The sequence below is a fragment of the Pseudonaja textilis genome, chromosome 13 (genome assembly GCF_049901715.1).
Source record: "Pseudonaja textilis isolate UNSWEBS1 chromosome 13, rPseTex1.2, whole genome shotgun sequence".
NCBI lineage: Eukaryota > Metazoa > Chordata > Lepidosauria > Squamata > Elapidae > Pseudonaja > Pseudonaja textilis.
The window spans coordinates 12,647,328-12,664,957 of NC_142002.1; the positions used below are offsets into that span (position 1 = coordinate 12,647,328).

At 40.6% G+C, this 17,630-nt stretch overlaps 1 long non-coding RNA gene across 1 annotated transcript; it reads left to right on the forward strand.

Moving 5' to 3' along the window:
- Positions 1-8,729: 8,729 nt before the first annotated feature.
- On the forward strand, positions 8,730-9,927 carry LOC148124728 (uncharacterized). Its single transcript, XR_015745170.1, has 3 exons — positions 8,730-8,802; positions 8,903-8,974; positions 9,769-9,927. It is a non-coding gene; the product is annotated as an uncharacterized LOC148124728 (long non-coding RNA).
- Positions 9,928-17,630: the final 7,703 nt, after the last annotated feature.

The window sequence follows — 17,630 nt, forward strand, 5'->3', positions numbered from 1 at the left end:
TGTGTTTCTTGTTGTTTATACACACACAAAAAAAAACACTTAATCTGACCAGCTGGAATCATAATGGCTTCATTTGCAGAAATATTAATTAAACCTAGTGAGTTGTGAGAGGATTTTTTTTTTTTCTAGTTTGACTTGCTTTGCAACATAGCCTGTTAGGCTGGATAATAATTTTGTGTATTGCACACTCCAAGAAAATAGTTTTATGTAGTAAGCAATGTAAATATTTTGGATCAATACGATACACTTTTTAATATATATATATACTGTAGAATAAACTTAAATTAAGTTAGAGTAAAGCTCAAGGAAACATTGCTAATGTAGCAAATTATTGCAAACATGGAAAAATACAGTAGCAGTTAGGTTGAAAAAAATAAATAATACGCAATACCCTGGCAAAAGAAGACATGACCTCAACTGTTTCATCTATGATTTGACTTCTTCTAAAGAAGCAAAAGGGCTCTTACCTATATCCCAAAGGTGCTTTTTCAAGAGGCCACTGGACTTTCTTGGTTTCCTTTGAAGACGTTTCGCTTCTCATCCAAGAAACTTCATCAACTCTGACTGGATGGTGAGGAATGGGAGGATTTATATTCCTCGCAGACAGCTGGTCCTTTGCATTCTCTTTAGAGAGTCCTTGAGGCCACTTGGAGGTTTGTCTGTGCCCCCAGGGTCACCTGAGTAGTGCAAATGGGTGTGGAGCCTTCTTGGAACTGCTGCCAAAGGGACTAAGTTGTGGAGCTGTGCTTTCTGCAGGATGTTTTCTGCTTTGCGTCCTTTCAGACAAAAACCAAGACAGCTCCACACCTAGAATAGAGTAGAGTAGAGTAAGAATAGAATAGAATAAAATAGAATTAGAATAGAATAAAATAGAATTAGAATAAAGTAGAGTAGAGTAAGAATAGAGTAGAGTAGAGTAGAGTAGAGTAGAGTAGAGTAGAGTAGAGTGGAGTGGAGTAGAGTAAGAATAGAGTAGAGTAGAGTAAGAATAGAATAGAGTAGAGTAGAGTAGAATAGAGTAAGAAGAGAGTAGAGTAGAGTAGAGTAAGAATAGAATAGAGTAGAGTAGAGTAAGAATAGAGTAGAGTAGAGTAGAGTAGAGTAGAGTAGAGTAGGGTAGGGTAGAATAAGAATAGAATAGAGTAGAGTAAGAATAGAATAGAGTAGAGTAGAGTAGAGTAGGGTAGAGTAAGAATAGAATAGAGTAGAGCAGAGTAAGAATAGAGTAGAGTAAGAATAGAATAGAATAGAATAGAACAGAACAGAGTAGAGTATAGAGTAAGAATAGAATAGAGTAGAGTTGAGTAAGAATAGAATAGAGTAGGGTAGAGTAAGAATAGAATAGAATAGAATAGAGTAGATTAGAGTAAGAATAGAATAGAGAAGAGTAGACTAAGAATAGAATAGAGTAGAGTAGAGTAAGAATAGAATAGAGTAGAGTAGAATAGAGTAAGAATAGAATAGAGTAGAGTAGAGTAGAGTAGAGTAGAGTAAGAATAGAATAGAATAGAGTAGAATAGAATAGAATAGAATAGAATAGAATAGAATAGAATAGAGTAGAGTAAGAATAGAATAGAGTAAAGTAAGAATAGAGAAGAGTAGAGTAAGAGTAGAATGGAATGGAATGGAATGGAATGGAATCGAACAGAACAGAACAGAACAGAATAGAATAGAATAGAATAGACAAATCACAGAGTTGGAAGGGACCTTGGAGGTCTTCTAGTCCAACCCCCTGCTCAGGCAGGAAACCCTGCACCACTTCAGACAAACGGTTATCCAATCTCTTCTTAAAAACTTCCAGTGTTGGAGCATTTACTACTTCTGGAGGCAAGTTGTTCTACTGATTGTTCTAACTGTCAGGAAGGAGGAGGAGGAGGTGGTTGTTAGCCAGTCAATCCTGTCTGACTCTTGGCAATTCTATGGGCTGGCTCTTTCCACATCTTGTTCTCCTTCTTTGAGTTATTCTATGCTCTGGCTGGTGTCAGCTTTGATGATGTCCAACCTCTATGTTGTTTGACTGCTTGGTTTTCTTTTACCACTAACTCTTCCAAACATAACTGCTTCCTCCACTGAATTTCCTTGCCTGACATGGCCAAAATAAGTGGGACCCGGTTTTGTGATTTTTGCCTTCCAGTGACATGTAATATAATTCAAACCATCCCCATTTCCCCAATCTGCTCCTTCTTTGTTTAGCTCTTCAGCCATTGATTAAGTACAGAGTTTTTCACAGTTTCCTGTTGTTAAAGTATATTTCAGATCTTAGTGGAAGGAAAAACATTGATTAAGCTGTGTTACTAATGATACATCAGATGCCATTGTGAGTTTTTAAATCCACACCTGTCACAAAAATGCTTATCAAATTCTGTTCTCATACAACCACCTCGAACAAAAAGAAACCCCTTTATGCATTGGTCATTTAATCATAAATAGGTCTCTTCCTTACTTGGTACAATAGTTTTATTTATCCAGGGACTTGCTTCTTGTGCCACACTAAGCTATAATGTGATTTATCTGGTGTGTGCTTAGCATGACAATAAAGAAGTTGACAAGGAATAGCATTTTTCGGCTAGCAGAAGAAAAATGAAATCCGGCCTCTGTTTCCAATTAAATTTCCAATTCTTTGGCTGAAGCCAAAGATCACTATTGCAAGGCAGTGATTCAAGTTGCTAGAAAATGTGGCATCTTGTTGTAATCACACAATTCAAGAGGAATAAAACTGGCAGGGCTTGAATAATCACAATGTGTTTTTCAAGTGCTGTGTCTCCTAACTAAGCTGCTTAGGGACTAAGATGGAAAGAGATAAAAGTATGTGTGTATGTTGTATGGGCACACATGAATTTCATTGTCAATTCCAGAGAGAATTGTAGCAGTAGAAGAGAGAAAACAGCTTTTCCCTCTGTGCTTTCTTACTATATGAAAAATCAATTGAGGTTGGGGGGGAAAGTGTGGAAAAGTGAGGTGATTATCATCTTTATACCATGGATGCTTTCATTAGCCAAAATTCTCTTTGAAGAATGAATAATATACAGTAGTTATGGTGTTTTTGCTTTAGAGTATCATCAGAAAAAAAAGGAGGCAAGATGGAAGGAATAAATGAAGGAACAAAGGAAAGAAGGAATCAACAAGATGGGCAGAAAATAAATTTGAAGAAGGAAGGAAGGAAGGAAGGAAGGAAGGAAGGAAGGAAGGAAGGAGCAGGAAAAAGAACAAATGAAGACATATTTTGGATCATCAACAAATAATAACAACAGGGTTTGTGTTTTCTATAATGCCTTCACACGCAGACCTTAGTTTATATGTGTTTATGTTGGAGGAAGAAAATGGCCTAAAAGCACATTCAATTTGTTCTTGCATACCACGGCATAACCTATGAGAAACAAGGGGGAAATTTACTTCAAGCATCAAAGCTGCCAAGTTCCTTTCTTAGCTGCGAAGATCCTGCTCAGAGTGAATTGGACTAAGGAGCCTGCATCATTTCCAGACAGATCTATCGCAGCAATGAACGTCACAGCCAGTCAAAGGGCTCTGTCATTCATAAGAGGGTACTATTGCCTGTCTTCCAAAGAGAAGGATCATCACCAAAGCCACGGAAAACACAGCAACTGACTGCTCTAAACAACAGCGTGCCTGATGGGTTTCCAATTGTTGCTTTCTGGATCTGGATTAACCAAGTGGGTTGGATTGAAAAATTAGACTCTAGAGGGAACAGCTTTGTCCCATTCCCTGAGACCTCAAGAAGGACTATGGGTTGACATGATAGTTTGACTTGCTTTGCAACATAGCCTGTTAGGCTGGATAATAATTTTGTGTATTGCACACTCCAAGAAAATAGTTTTATGTAGTAAGCAATGTAAATATTTTGGATCAATACGATACACTTTTTAATATATATATATACTGTAGAATAAACTTAAATTAAGTTAGAGTAAAGCCCAAGGAAACATTGCTAATGTAGCAAATTATTGCAAACATGGAAAAATACAGTAGCAGTTAGGTTGAAAAAAATAAATAATACGCAATACCCTGGCAAAAGAAGACATGACCTCAACTGTTTCATCTATTATTTGACTTCTTCTAAAGAAGCAAAAGGGCTCTTACCTATATCCCAAAGGTGCTTTTTCAAGAGGCCACTGGACTTTCTTGGTTTCCTTTGAAGACATTTCGCTTCTCATCCAAGAAACTTCATCAACTCTGACTGGATGGTGAGGAATGGGAGGATTTATATTCCTTGCAGACAGCTGGTCCTTTGCATTCTCTTTAGAGAGTCCTTGAGGCCACTTGGAGGTTTGTCTGTGCCCCCAGGGTCACCTGAGTAGTGCAAATGGGTGTGGAGCCTTCTTGGAACTGCTGCCAAAGGGACTAAGTTGTGGAGCTGTGCTTTCTGCAGGATGTTTTCTGCTTTGCATCCTTTCAGACAAAAACCAAGACAGCTCCACACCTAGAATAGAGTAGAGTAGAGTAAGAATAGAATAGAATAAAATAGAATTAGAATAGAATAAAATAGAATTAGAATAAAGTAGAGTAGAGTAAGAATAGAGTAGAGTAGAGTAGAGTAGAGTAGAGTAGAGTGGAGTGGAGTAGAGTAAGAATAGAGTAGGAGTAGAGTAAGAATAGAATAGAGGTAGAGTAGAGTAGAATAGAGTAAGAAGAGAGTAGAGTAGAGAGTAAGAATAGAATAGAGTAGAGTAGAGTAAGAATAGAGTAGAGTAAGACTAGAGTAGAGTAGAGTAGGGTAGGGAGAATAATAGAATAGAATAGAGTAGAGTAAGAATAGAATAGAGTAGAGTAGAGTAGAGTAGGGTAGGAAGTAAGAATAGAATAGAGAGAGTAGAGCAGAGTAAGAATAGAGTAGAGTAAGAATAGAATAGAATAGAGATAGAACAGAACAGAGTAGAGTATAGAGTAAGAATAGAATAGAGTAGAGTTGAGTAAGAATAGAATAGAGTAGGGTAGAGTAAGAATAGAATAGAATAGAATAGAGTAGATTAGAGTAAGAATAGAATAGAGAAGAGTAGACTAAGAATAGAATAGAGTAGAGTAGAGTAAGAATAGAATAGAGTAGAGTAGAATAGAGTAAGAATAGAATAGAGTAGAGTAGAGTAGAGTAGAGTAGAGTAGAGTAAGAATAGAATAGAATAGAGTAGAATAGAATAGAATAGAATAGAATAGAATAGAATAGAGATAGAATAGAATAGAATAGAGTAGAGTAAGAATAGAATAGAGTAAAGTAAGAATAGAGAAGAGTAGAGTAAGAGTAGAATGGAATGGAATGGAATGGAATGGAATCGAACAGAACAGAACAGAACAGAATAGAATAGAATAGAATAGACAAATCACAGAGTTGGAAGGGACCTTGGAGGTCTTCTAGTCCAACCCCTGCTCAGGCAGGAAACCCTGCACCACTTCAGACAAACGGTTATCCAATCTCTTCTTAAAAACTTCCAGTGTTGGAGCATTTACTACTTCTGGAGGCAAGTTGTTCTACTGATTGTTCTAACTGTCAGGAAGGAGGAGGAGGAGGTGGTTGTTAGCCAGTCAGTCCTGTCTGACTCTTGGCAATTCTATGGGCTGGCTCTTTCCACATCTTGTTCTCCTTCTTTGAGTTATTCTATGCTCTGGCTGGTGTCAGCTTTGATGATGTCCAACCTCTATGTTGTTTGACTGCTTGGTTTTCTTTTACCACTAACTCTTCCAAACATAACTGCTTCCTCCACTGAATTTCCTTGCCTGACATGGCCAAAATAAGTGGGACCCGGTTTTGTGATTTTTGCCTTCCAGTGACATTCAAACCATCCCCATTTCCCCAAGCTGCTCCTTCTTTGTTTAGCTCTTCAGCCATTGATTAAGTACAGAGTTTTTCACAGTTTCCTGTTGTTAAAGTATATTTCAGATCTTAGTGGAAGGAAAAACATTGATTAAGCTGTGTTACTAATGATACATCAGATGCCATTGTGAGTTTTTTAAATCCACACCTGTCACAAAAATGCTTATCAAATTCTGTTCTCATACAACCACCTCGAACAAAAAGAAACCCCTTTATGCATTGGTCATTTAATCATAAATAGGTCTCTTCCTTACTTGGTACAATAGTTTTATTTATCCAGGGACTTGCTTCTTGTGCCACACTAAGCTATAATGTGATTTATCTGGTGTGTGCTTAGCATGACAATAAAGAAGTTGACAAGGAATAGCATTTTTCGGCTAGCAGAAGAAAAATGAAATCCGGCCTCTGTTTCCAATTAAATTTCCAATTCTTTGGCTGAAGCCAAAGATCACTATTGCAAGGCAGTGATTCAAGTTGCTAGAAAATGTGGCATCTTGTTGTAATCACACAATTCAAGAGGAATAAAACTGGCAGGGCTTGAATAATCACAATGTGTTTTTCAAGTGCTGTGTCTCCTAACTAAGCTGCTTAGGGACTAAGATGGAAAGAGATAAAAGTATGTGTGTATATTGTATGGGCACACATGAATTTCATTGTCAATTCCAGAGAGAATTGTAGCAGTAGAAGGGAGAAAACAGCTTTTCCCTCTGTGCTTTCTTACTATATGAAAAATCAATTGAGGTTGGGGGGGAAAGTGTGGAAAAGTGAGGTGATTATCATCTTTATACCATGGATGCTTTCATTAGCCAAAATTCTCTTTGAAGAATGAATAATATACAGTAGTTATGGTGTTTTTGCTTTAGAGTATCATCAGAAAAAAAAGGAGGCAAGATGGAAGGAATAAATGAAGGAACAAAGGAAAGAAGGAATCAACAAGATGGGCAGAAAATAAATTTGAAGAAGGAAGGAAGGAAGGAAGGAAGGAAGGAAGGAAGGAAGGAAGGAAGGAAGGAAGGAGCAGGAAAAAGAACAAATGAAGACATATTTTGGATCATCAACAAATAATAACAACAGGGTTTGTGTTTTCTATAATGCCTTCACACGCAGACCTTAGTTTATATGTGTTTATGTTGGAGGAAGAAAATGGCCTAAAAGCACATTCAATTTGTTCTTGCATACCACGGCATAACCTATGTTCACTCTGCAGAAACAAGGGGGAAATTTACTTCAAGCATCAAAGCTGCCAAGTTCCTTTCTTAGCTGCGAAGATCCTGCTCAGAGTGAATTGGACTAAGGAGCCTGCATCATTTCCAGACAGATCTATCGCAGCAATGAACGTCACAGCCAGTCAAAGGGCTCTGTCATTCATAAGAGGGTACTATTGCCTGTCTTCCAAAGAGAAGGATCATCACCAAAGCCACGGAAAACACAGCAACTGACTGCTCTAAACAACAGCGTGCCTGATGGGTTTCCAATTGTTGCTTTCTGGATCTGGATTAACCAAGTGGGTTGGATTGAAAAATTAGACTCTAGAGGGAACAGCTTTGTCCCATTCCCTGAGACCTCAAGAAGGACTATGGGTTGACATGATAGCAGCATTCTGATATCTCAAGGGCTGCCACAAAAAGGAGGGAGTCAAGCTATTCTCCAAAGCACCTGAGGGCAAGGCAATGGGTGCAATGGGTGGAAACTAATCAAAGAGAGAAGCAACCTAGAACTAAGGAGAAATTTATTGACAGAACAATTAATCAGTGGAACAACTTGCCTCCAGAACAGGATAAGATAGGATAGGGTAGGGTAGAGTAGAGTAGAGTAGAGTAGAGTAGAGTACAGTAGAGTAGAGTAGAGTAGAGTAGAGTAGAGTAGAGTAGAGTAGTACAACTGGTACTATAAAATTTTACTTGTGTTTATAAAGAAGTTAAATGAAGCCTCAGCCCTCTGTGTTTATTTTTCTGGTGCCGAATTTACACTGCAAAACTCTGAACAAATATAAATATACATAGCAGCTGAGATATTTGGCCAGTTAGCCATAAAGTCAGGAAACGGGGCCCTTGAGACATTCAGCAACTCAGGTTCAGGAATCTAGCTAGGTTTGTAGGGCCTTATGAAAGACTAATAGGTTTGGGGCCATTCTTATCTCTGTTGGAAGATGTTCTACAAAGCAGGGGTCATGGTGGAAAAAGCCCCTCTTCTAAGACCTGCCAGCCCATACCCTTCTGCTGATGGGATCTGCAGCGTGCCCATTCTGCCAGATTGGTTTGGCTGGGTAGAGATTCTTGGAAAAAGGAAATTCCCTCAAGTGCTGATTAGTTAAATTGGCTACAGATCCTGATTTTAGGATGTCTACTTTCAAAATACATTGGGGTTTTTTTTGCAGGTAATACCCAGAGGTGTTCACCAAAAATCCACCAGGGAGAGCATTGTGTCCCTGGTCAAAAGTGACAGCCTCCCAGAATTGATTCTTATGCAAATATGCTTTATAAATGATGTGAGGGTTGTTTTTTTTAATTAGTGATATGCGGGAGAGAGAGACAGAGAGAAAGAAAGAGAGAGAGAGAAAAAGACAGAGGGATAGAGAGGGACAAAGAGACAGAGAGAGTGAATAAGACAAAGAGATAGAAACAGACAGAGGGAGGGAGATTAGGAGAGAGGGAGGGAGAGGGAGAAGGAGAGGGAGAGAGAGAGAGAGAGAGAGAGAGAGAGAATATTATATCTTATGCTGAGAAATTCGGAAATGAAAAAATATATATAACCACAGAACTAGATTAGGCTGGGATTGGATTCCTAGGGGCAATTTTAATGGATAACTTCCTAACTGATGAGTCATTGAATGCCTGAACCAGAAAATAAATATTTGTCTTTCATCTGTAATGTTTACAAAATCTATCTCCATGTCTAGCACTGAGTGGCTTCTAACCCGGGGGAGGAAATGCAGATGTCAAAATGAGAATCAGATCGCCTGGATTTTAAAGGAAAACGTATGCAAAATATCTGGAAGTATTCCCCCATTTAAAGTGGGCTGTAAAGCACTGTGAAGTAGTATATAATTCTAAGTGTCAAGTGCTATTGCTATTGCAGGCTAATTCTGCCTACTGCCAGGGGTTCGATCCTGATCGGCTGAAGGTTGACTCAGACTTCCATCCTTCTGAGGTGGGTAAAACGAGGACCTGAATTGTTGGGGGGCAAGAAGCTGACTGTATAAACCGCTTAGAGAGGACTGTAAAGTATGGTGAAGAGGTATATAAATCTGTGCTATTGCTATTTTCGTATTGATGCCGATTTCTGCATTGTGCAAACCAGAACAGTAGATGGCAGGATAGACTTGAAGTTCAGATGTTGTTGAACAGCCATGTCAAAGGCATGGAGTTCTAGGCCTTGGTTAGGCGTCAAGATTCTTTGGGCAAATAAAGACGTTGAAAGAAGTTGGCCCGGTGACATCATATAGGTTTACTGAAACCACCATCCGAAACAAAAATATAGAATAGGGCTGGTCTGGAAACAATGCCAAACTCAGCTTACCAGAAACATTCTGGAAGGTGCTACATCTCCAGCTGCAGTGGGATCCTACCTGTTCCACTACCTGTTTGGTGATTCTGCATGCGCGCAGCTTTCCCCACACCAGCTGAGGCCTGCAGCACTAATCAGCTGAGAGGATAAAGAGAAAAGCACAGGGGCAGGTGGGAGGGCTGATCCTGCACTTTTCTCTTCTTTTTCCTCCTCTCAGCTGATCTTTGGAGGGTTTTTTTCCTACCGTTTAGGCGGAACTGGTAGCCATTTTTGCTACCGGTTCAAGTGAACCAGGCCATACCAGTAGCATACCACACTGATCTCCAAGATTTGCTAGTAATAAATGCAACAGGTCAAATGAATTTTTCTTCCAGTGCAGAGAAAATGAATTCATCCTTATAGCTTTTAAGACTCTTCCATTCTATCTCCCTATTCAGTGTTGGAAACCTCGGGTTAAATCACCCCGTAGCAACAACTGTACAACCTCTGGCTGAAAATCTCCAGCCTGGGAGACTGAATCCGTTTACTGTGCCTCCAGGTCAACAGTTCTGTTGCTGACTCTCTTTTTTTAGTGTCCTGTTTCCTCAAATATTAAGGTAAGACCTACTCTTTTGTAACAAGCTTATTTAATTGAATCTTATCGTTAAGTTGTTTTTTTCTCTCTGCAGGAATTAAAACAAAATTAAAGGAGAAGACAGCTTATGATAGTAATGGAGCCTGGAATTCCACAGGACTGACCTGATTTTACAACTCTTTAGTGCTGATTGTTAAGGGAATGACATGGTGGTTAAGAGAATCCATGTATTCCTATGTGCATTTCTTCCCAGAAACCAGCAAAGAACATTATAAATTATGGTCACATAATCACAGATTTTTCTGCTGTGGCTATTCTAGAATCTGTTCCATTCCATTCCATTCCATTCCATTCCATTCCATTCCATTCCATTCTATTCTATTCTATTCTATTCTATTCTATTCTATTCTATTCTATTCTACGCTACTTCCCTTCCCTGCCTTGCCTTGCCTTGCCTTGCATTATTCTATTCTATTCTATTCTATTCTATTCTATTCTATTCTATTCTATTCTATTCCATTCCATTCCATTCCATTCCATTCCATTCTATTCTAATTCTATTCTACTCTATTCTATGCTACTTCCCTTCCCTGCCTTGCCTTGCCTTGCCTTATTCTATTCTATTCTATTCTATTCTATTCTATTCTATTCTATTCTATTCTATTCTATTCTAATTCTACTCTACTCTACTCTACTCTACATTACAGTTCCACTGTTTCCTGTCACCTTCCATAGAGTTCAGTTGCTCAGATCCCCAGAGTTCAAACACTAATAGACACATGCAATCCTTAAATGGGATCTTTTTTGTCCTTACGGATTTTGTTTCCAAAATATATATTTTTCCTATTTCTGCAAAACAAGCCTTCCAAGCACACTAGTTCTCCCCTGTTTCCCAGTACCCTTTTTAAATTGCCGAGTAATATCTTAACTCTGCACTTCAATTTGCCTTCCAGACGTCCTAACCGTAACACCTATCAAATCCCAATGTAATGATGTTGAAAAGCATTAGGTTGGAAAAAGCAGATAGATGCAATCTATGATCAATGGCTACTTCTTGATGAATGTCATGAGTTACATGCCTACAGAACCTTCATTGTTTATGAAGGACCAAAGGTCAAAGAAGAGACTCCTGAACTTTTGAACCCCTGATCCAGCTGGAATTCATATTTTATTCTTGGAAATGTCCCTTACTGACCTAGAGAAAAAGGCAGCTGTTTGATTCCCATGTATGTAATCAGCTGGCCTAAGAGACAATGGGTGAGCCAGTTCTGCTAAGCCTCAATCAATCTTCTGAGAATTCCTGTGTGGGAAAGGGCTCCTGACAATGGCCAGATTTCATGCAGTCTTGGTCGATTGTGACTTAACAAAATCCATGTCCTGTACTGCTCTTTCTCTTAAATTCCTTGTCTAACCACACTTGGCCAAATCAGGTATTATCCTACTTTATTCCACTCTACTCTACTCTACTCTACTCTACTCTACTCTACTCTACTCTACTCTACTCCATTCCACTTCACTTGTCTCCTTTCCTTTCCTTTCCTTTCCTTTCCTTTCCTTTCCTTTCCTTTCCTTTCCTTTCCTTTCCCTCCCCTCCCCTCCCCTTCCCTTCCCTGCCCTGCCTTGCCCTGCCCTCCCCTCCTGTCTTATCCTGTTCCATTCCATTCCATTCCAGCACAACCAGAGGTGGTATTCAAAAGGTTCTGACCAGATCTGGAGAACCAGTAGCAGAAATTTTGAGTAGTTTGGAGAACCATCAAATACCACCTCTGACTGGCCCCATCCCCATCTATTCTCTGCCTCCCAAGTCCCAGCTGATTGGCTGGGTCTTCTTTTGTTGCCTTGTACAGCAGAACGGAGCTGGAAAGCAGGTTAGTGGGGTGGGAAGGGAATGGAGATTTTACAGTATCCTTCCCCTGCCATGCCCACCAAGCCATGCCCACCAAGCCACACCCACAGAACCAGTAGTAATATTTGTTGAATCCCTCTACTGACACAACTATCAAATTTTCAGATCTGAACCTTAACATCCTACACTCTTGGTTTTCAATGAGTTCCTTATCACTCATCCCAGGTTAGTCCCTTGGATTAAACAAAATTCAAACCAGTCGTCCCATCACTGATGTTTTTCAGATACATTGGTCTTCAAGTCTCAGACACAAACATCTGGTTTCTAGCAATATCAGGGTCCAACTTCCAAATGTACCAGATTTCTTTGGTATTTACAGTACTTTCCCCAAAACTAAATTTGAGCTGTAAGGGAGACTAGAAGAAGGGAGGATGAAAACTAGAATTCCTCTTCACGTTGGGCTCCTAAATTCAACAGAGCCCATTTTCCCTTGATTGCTCTTAAATCTTAGAGCTACTTCAGTTCAAGGAGAACCAGGTGTCATCCACAGTCACGCCAGAATCTGGAGAAGGCCTTCCAGAGAAGACCAACACCCCCACCCCCAAAAAAAACCCCAGTGGAGGAACCCATAAATCAACCAGTTCTGTGCTCCAGGCTCTATACAGTTCGCTTTAAAAGAAATGCATCAGCCACCCAAGTCGCCCAATCAGGTGATGTTCCAGCTGCATATAGGAAGCGGGTTGAATGCCAACATTCGTTAGTGGTTAATGTATAATATTGGACTTTTCAGCTATAAGCAGCACTTCATAGTATCATGAATAAATTCCACTCTGTAAATATTTGCAGACTCAATACCGCAATATGTCAAAGATGTTTAATTACCTTGGGCTTACAGTCTGTTGTGGTTCAAAGTAAATTTAGTCCTAACAGTTCAGCTTGGGTTATATTTCTTTCAAGGATCCATCCTCTCTCGCACCCACCCAAGCCGACGAATCAATTGGACTTATTTAATATTTGTTTGGGCTTGCTGTCCCTTTCACCTTCCCTTCCACACGTTTTTCTCAAGGAGGTCCCACTCAGGAAGAATCAAAGCATTTTTCATTCATCCGGCACTCCTTAACAACTGCTTGGGGGTTGTGTTCGCACCCCATGTTTCCAGGTCCCATGCTTCAATGGTAGAAGATCTGATGAGTTTTAGCCTTGGTTAGATTGCGTGTGGTGTGCAGAAATCAGGGGCTGAGCTAATTCAGTCCATGTATGATGCAGTGGTTCGAGTCAGAAAATAGGTCAGTTCAGCAATTGTGTTAAAAGCTGATTATGTGTGTATGATTATGCCTGTGGTTTTTAAAGTTATAATATTTTGGGGGTCTCCGCCACGGGTGGGATTCAATTTTTTTTAACTACTGGTTCTGTGGGCGTGGCTTGATGGGCATGGCAGGGGAAAGACACTGTAAAATATCCATTCCCGCCCCACTCCTGGGGGAAGATTACTGCAAAATCCCCATTCCATCCCCACCCCACTAGCCTGCTTTCCAGCTCTGTTCTCCTGTGCAGGGCAACCAAAGAAGACCCAGCCAATCAGCTGAGACTCAATGGGAGGCGGAGAAGAGATGGGCATGGTGTGGCTTGGTGGGTGTGGCTTGGTAGGCGTGGCAGGGGAAGGATATACTGCAAAATCTCCATTCCCTCCCTACCCCACTAGCCTGCTTTCCAGCTCCATTCTCCTGTGCAGGGCAATCAAAGAAAACCTAGCCAATCAGCTGGGATTCAATGGGAGGCAGAGAATAGATGGGGGCGGGGCCAGTCAGAGGTGGGATTTGCCAGTTCTCCGAACTACTCAAAATTTCTGCTATTGGTTCTCCAGAACTGGTCAGAACCTGCTGAATTCACCACCTCTGGTCTCTGCTCCATACAATAAGCACACAGAATGATTTTTTAAAAAAAAATCTATGTGCAAAATACTGGGCATGTCAACCCTTCCCCAATCCTAAATTATAATTAGAGGTAGTCCTCTGCTTACAACAGTTGATTCAATGTCCGTTCAAAGTTACAAGATTGCAGAAAAAAGTGACTTATGGCCATTTTTCACACTTAGGACCATGGCAACACGTTAACAGATTAACAGAGTTGGAAGGGACCTTGTAGATCATCTAGTCCAACCCCCTGCCCAAGCAGGAGACCCTACACCATTTCTGACAAATGGCAGTCCAGGGTCTTCTTGAAAGCTGCTAGGGATGATTTATGATGGGTGCCGAGTCCTGGGATCATGTGATTTCCCCTTTTGCAATTTTCTGACGAGATTCACTTAACAACCAAGCTACTAATTTAACAGCTTCAGTGATTCACTTAACTAATGTGGTAAACAAGGAGGCAAAATGGGGGTGAGGCTCACTTAACCAGTGTCTCACCAGTGACATAAATTTGGGGCTCATTTGCGATTGTAAATCAAGGACTATTTGTAAAATGACTGACATCAACCATTATAAAGAAAGCCAGTTTGGTGGGGTGATGAAGATGCTGGCGTAGGAGAAACCAGGGATCAGTGAGTTCTAGTTCTGCCTTAGGCATGGAAGCCCACTGGGTGACTTTGGGCCAGTCCCCCACTCTCTCTCAGCCTAACCCACGCCACAATGCTGTTGTTGTGCAGAAAATAGGAGGAGACAATATTTTGTATACTGCCTCAAGTTGCACAGATAAAAGATGGTTAATTGTCGTTACTCTACTTCTTGACTACAATAAAAAGAAGCAACAGAATTAGCGATTTGTCAACACACAATGGTGCATTTCAGAAACTGGTATCAGAAGTATTTGTAAAATTCTTTGTACAATTTGTAAAGTTTTAATGGTTTTTAGGGAAAATTACATCCAGAACCAAGGGTAACTTTAGAGTTACAAATGTAGAAGTGTGAAGCAACTTCTTGGTGCATCTGTTTGCATTGCTTTGTTCGATGCCATTGGCTATCACCTCTTTCTGGGATGGAAAAGAACGTGGTTGAGGGGCACAGGACTCCATTTGTATGTAGGACATCCCAGATTCATGTCACATGGAGCCAAGTGATCAGCAGTGCTCCCACACCATCATCAGATGACGTCCATGGGACCCCAAAAATAAATGTCAAACAAAGAGGTGAGTTTGTGAGATATGGTCATCTAAATGAGATTTTGGTGGTATTTAATGTTCTTTGGGTACGTGATGATTCTAAAGGCTGCTGAACTCATGATTTTCAAGACAAAGAAAGGCCATATTCTCATCATTTACAAACCATAATTAACGAAAGCTCCAAAACACAGTACGACTTCAACGGTGATTTATAACCAGAGGGTGGGTTTGTATCTCTGATGGTTCTGTGTATTGGGTGAAGTCCACCAATCTAAGTCAGCTTGGTACAAGAATCTTACAGCTCTATAACTGCTTTGCAAAATTGTTGAAAAAGCAGAAACAAATAATCCCAAACAACTCCAATTAATTATCTCAATAAAGGATGGGAAATCATACTAATACCACTCTATGAAGCCTTAGTAAGATCACACCTAGAATACTGCATCCAGTTTTGATCACCATGCTATAAAAAGATGTTGAGACTCTAGAAAAAGGGCCGAGAAGAGCAACCAGGATGATTAGGGGACTGGAAGCTAAAAAATACAATGAACGGTTATAGGAACTGGGCCTGGCTAGTCTAGTGAAGAGAAGGACCAGGGGAGACATGATAATAATGTTCCCATATTTGAGGGGCTGCCACAGGGAGGAAGGGGTCAAGTTATTTTCCAAAGGACCTGAAGACCAGACAAGGAATAATGGATGGAAACTGATCAAGGAAAGATTCAATATAGAAATAAGGAGAAATTTTCTGATAGTGAGAACGAGCAACCCATGGAATAAAAGTTGCCTTTGGAAGTTGTGGGAGCTTCATTGCTGGAGGCTTTCAAGAAGAGATTGGATTGCCATTTGTCAGAAATGATGTAGGGTTTCCTGCTTGGGTGGAGAGGGGTTGGACTAGATGACCTAGTTCAGGGCTCTTCAACCTTGGCAACTTTAAGACTTGTGGACTTCAACTCTCAGAATTCCTAGCCAGTTTTTCTGACTGAGGAATTCTGGGAGTTGAAGCCCACAAGTCTTACAGTTGCTAAGGTTGGAGACCCCTGACCTAGATAATGTCTCTTCCAACTCTGTTAATCCGTAAATCACGCTTGTCTGAATGAGCTGGGCCTGCACCTTTAAGGGATTAATGGCACAGCTGGACTCCAGAAGATCCATACTGCCTATTCTCCTGTAAGTTTCCTGTTATTTATTTTCTACAGGCCTTTAACATCCTTTCTTGTTGCCCATATGATTCCGCCGTCCAGGAATGCTTCCAGAGAAATCAAATATTGATCAGGGGATGCTGAAATATTAACTACCATTTTGTTATTCATCATTTACAAATATTTCTTACAGACAGGAAAGAGTAAAAAAAAAAAAGATTCATCAATATAGGAGCAACATTCCTTAAAAAAAATTGCCGTCACTACAAATAAACTTCTATCCTGCAGAAAGGTTTTAATTAAGGCAACCTGTCAGCAAATTAGATTAATTTGCTTAGGAAAATGATGCCACAATGCTCGGAAAACAACTCCACAAAAAGCTTTGTAGTCGTGCTGCTATCTCCAAGGGCAGAATAAAATAATGGTGAAGTCATGTAATTGCTGGAATCCAGATGCCAGTAAAAGGTTTGATGCCATATTTTTTTTTTCCACCAGCCAAGGATCACTTCCCCAACAGGCTCAAATAGCTGGAGTCCTGTTACGATAGAGTCCCCTGCCTGTGTTTTCTGTGGGAAATGGGTCTCTCCTCTCTCTCTCTCTCCCTCTCCCTCTTCCATTTCTGTTTTTTGTGTTTTACCTTCTCAGGCCAGGCGAGAAGTGACTGGGAGGGGAAGGCGGGGAGCGGGGGGAGCCGGTGGTAGGATCACCTAACAGGGAGCCACAGCAGAGGGCCCAAAGAGCCGCATGAGGCTCCAGAGCCAGGGGTTGCTGACATCCAGTCTAGTTTAATGAAAATAAGGATTGGGGTGACATGATGGCAGTGTTTCAATATCCAAGGGGCTCCCCCGAAGAAGAGGGGATTGACTTATTTTCTAAAGCACCACAAGGCAAGGCAAGAAGCCATGGATGGAAACTAATCAAGGAGGGAACCAATGTAGAACTAAGAAGACATTTCCTGACAGGGAGAACAATCAACCAGTGGAACAGCTTGCCTTCAGAAGTTGTGGGTGCTCCAACACTGGAGGCTTTTAAGAAGAGACTGGACAACCACTGGTCTGAAATGATCTAAGGTTTCCTGCTTGAGCAGGGGCATGGACTAGATGACCTCCAAGGTCCCTTCCAGTTCTATTCTAATCATTGATTGATTGATCTTGCTCTTAGGCATGAAAGCCAACTGGGGGACTTAGGGCCAATCACCAGGAGGCAGTGAGTTCTAATCCTGCTTAGGCACGAAATAGCTTGAGACTTTCAAGAAGGGAGTGGACTGCCATTTGTCAGAAATGGTGTAGGGTCTCTGATTATCTGGTGATCAGCTGGGTGACCATGAGCCAGTCACTCTGTCTTAGCCCTGGGAACCAGGCAAGGGCTATCCACTTCTGAAACCTTGCCAAGAAAACTGCAGGGACTATCCAGACTTTTGCCAACAATTAAAAAACCAAACAGAAATCAAACAAATGGAAAAAGAGGGAGGCAGAGGGCCCAATGGGAAAAAGAATAAAGAAATCTGCAAGAGGAAAAGGAAATGACAGCCTTAGAGAGAATACCTGCAAATAAGGGTTCCTTGAGCCAAAAGAAGAAGAAAATAAAACTTTTTTGGGGAGGCATAATTTCTCTAAAATTAATAGATGACAGTTGTG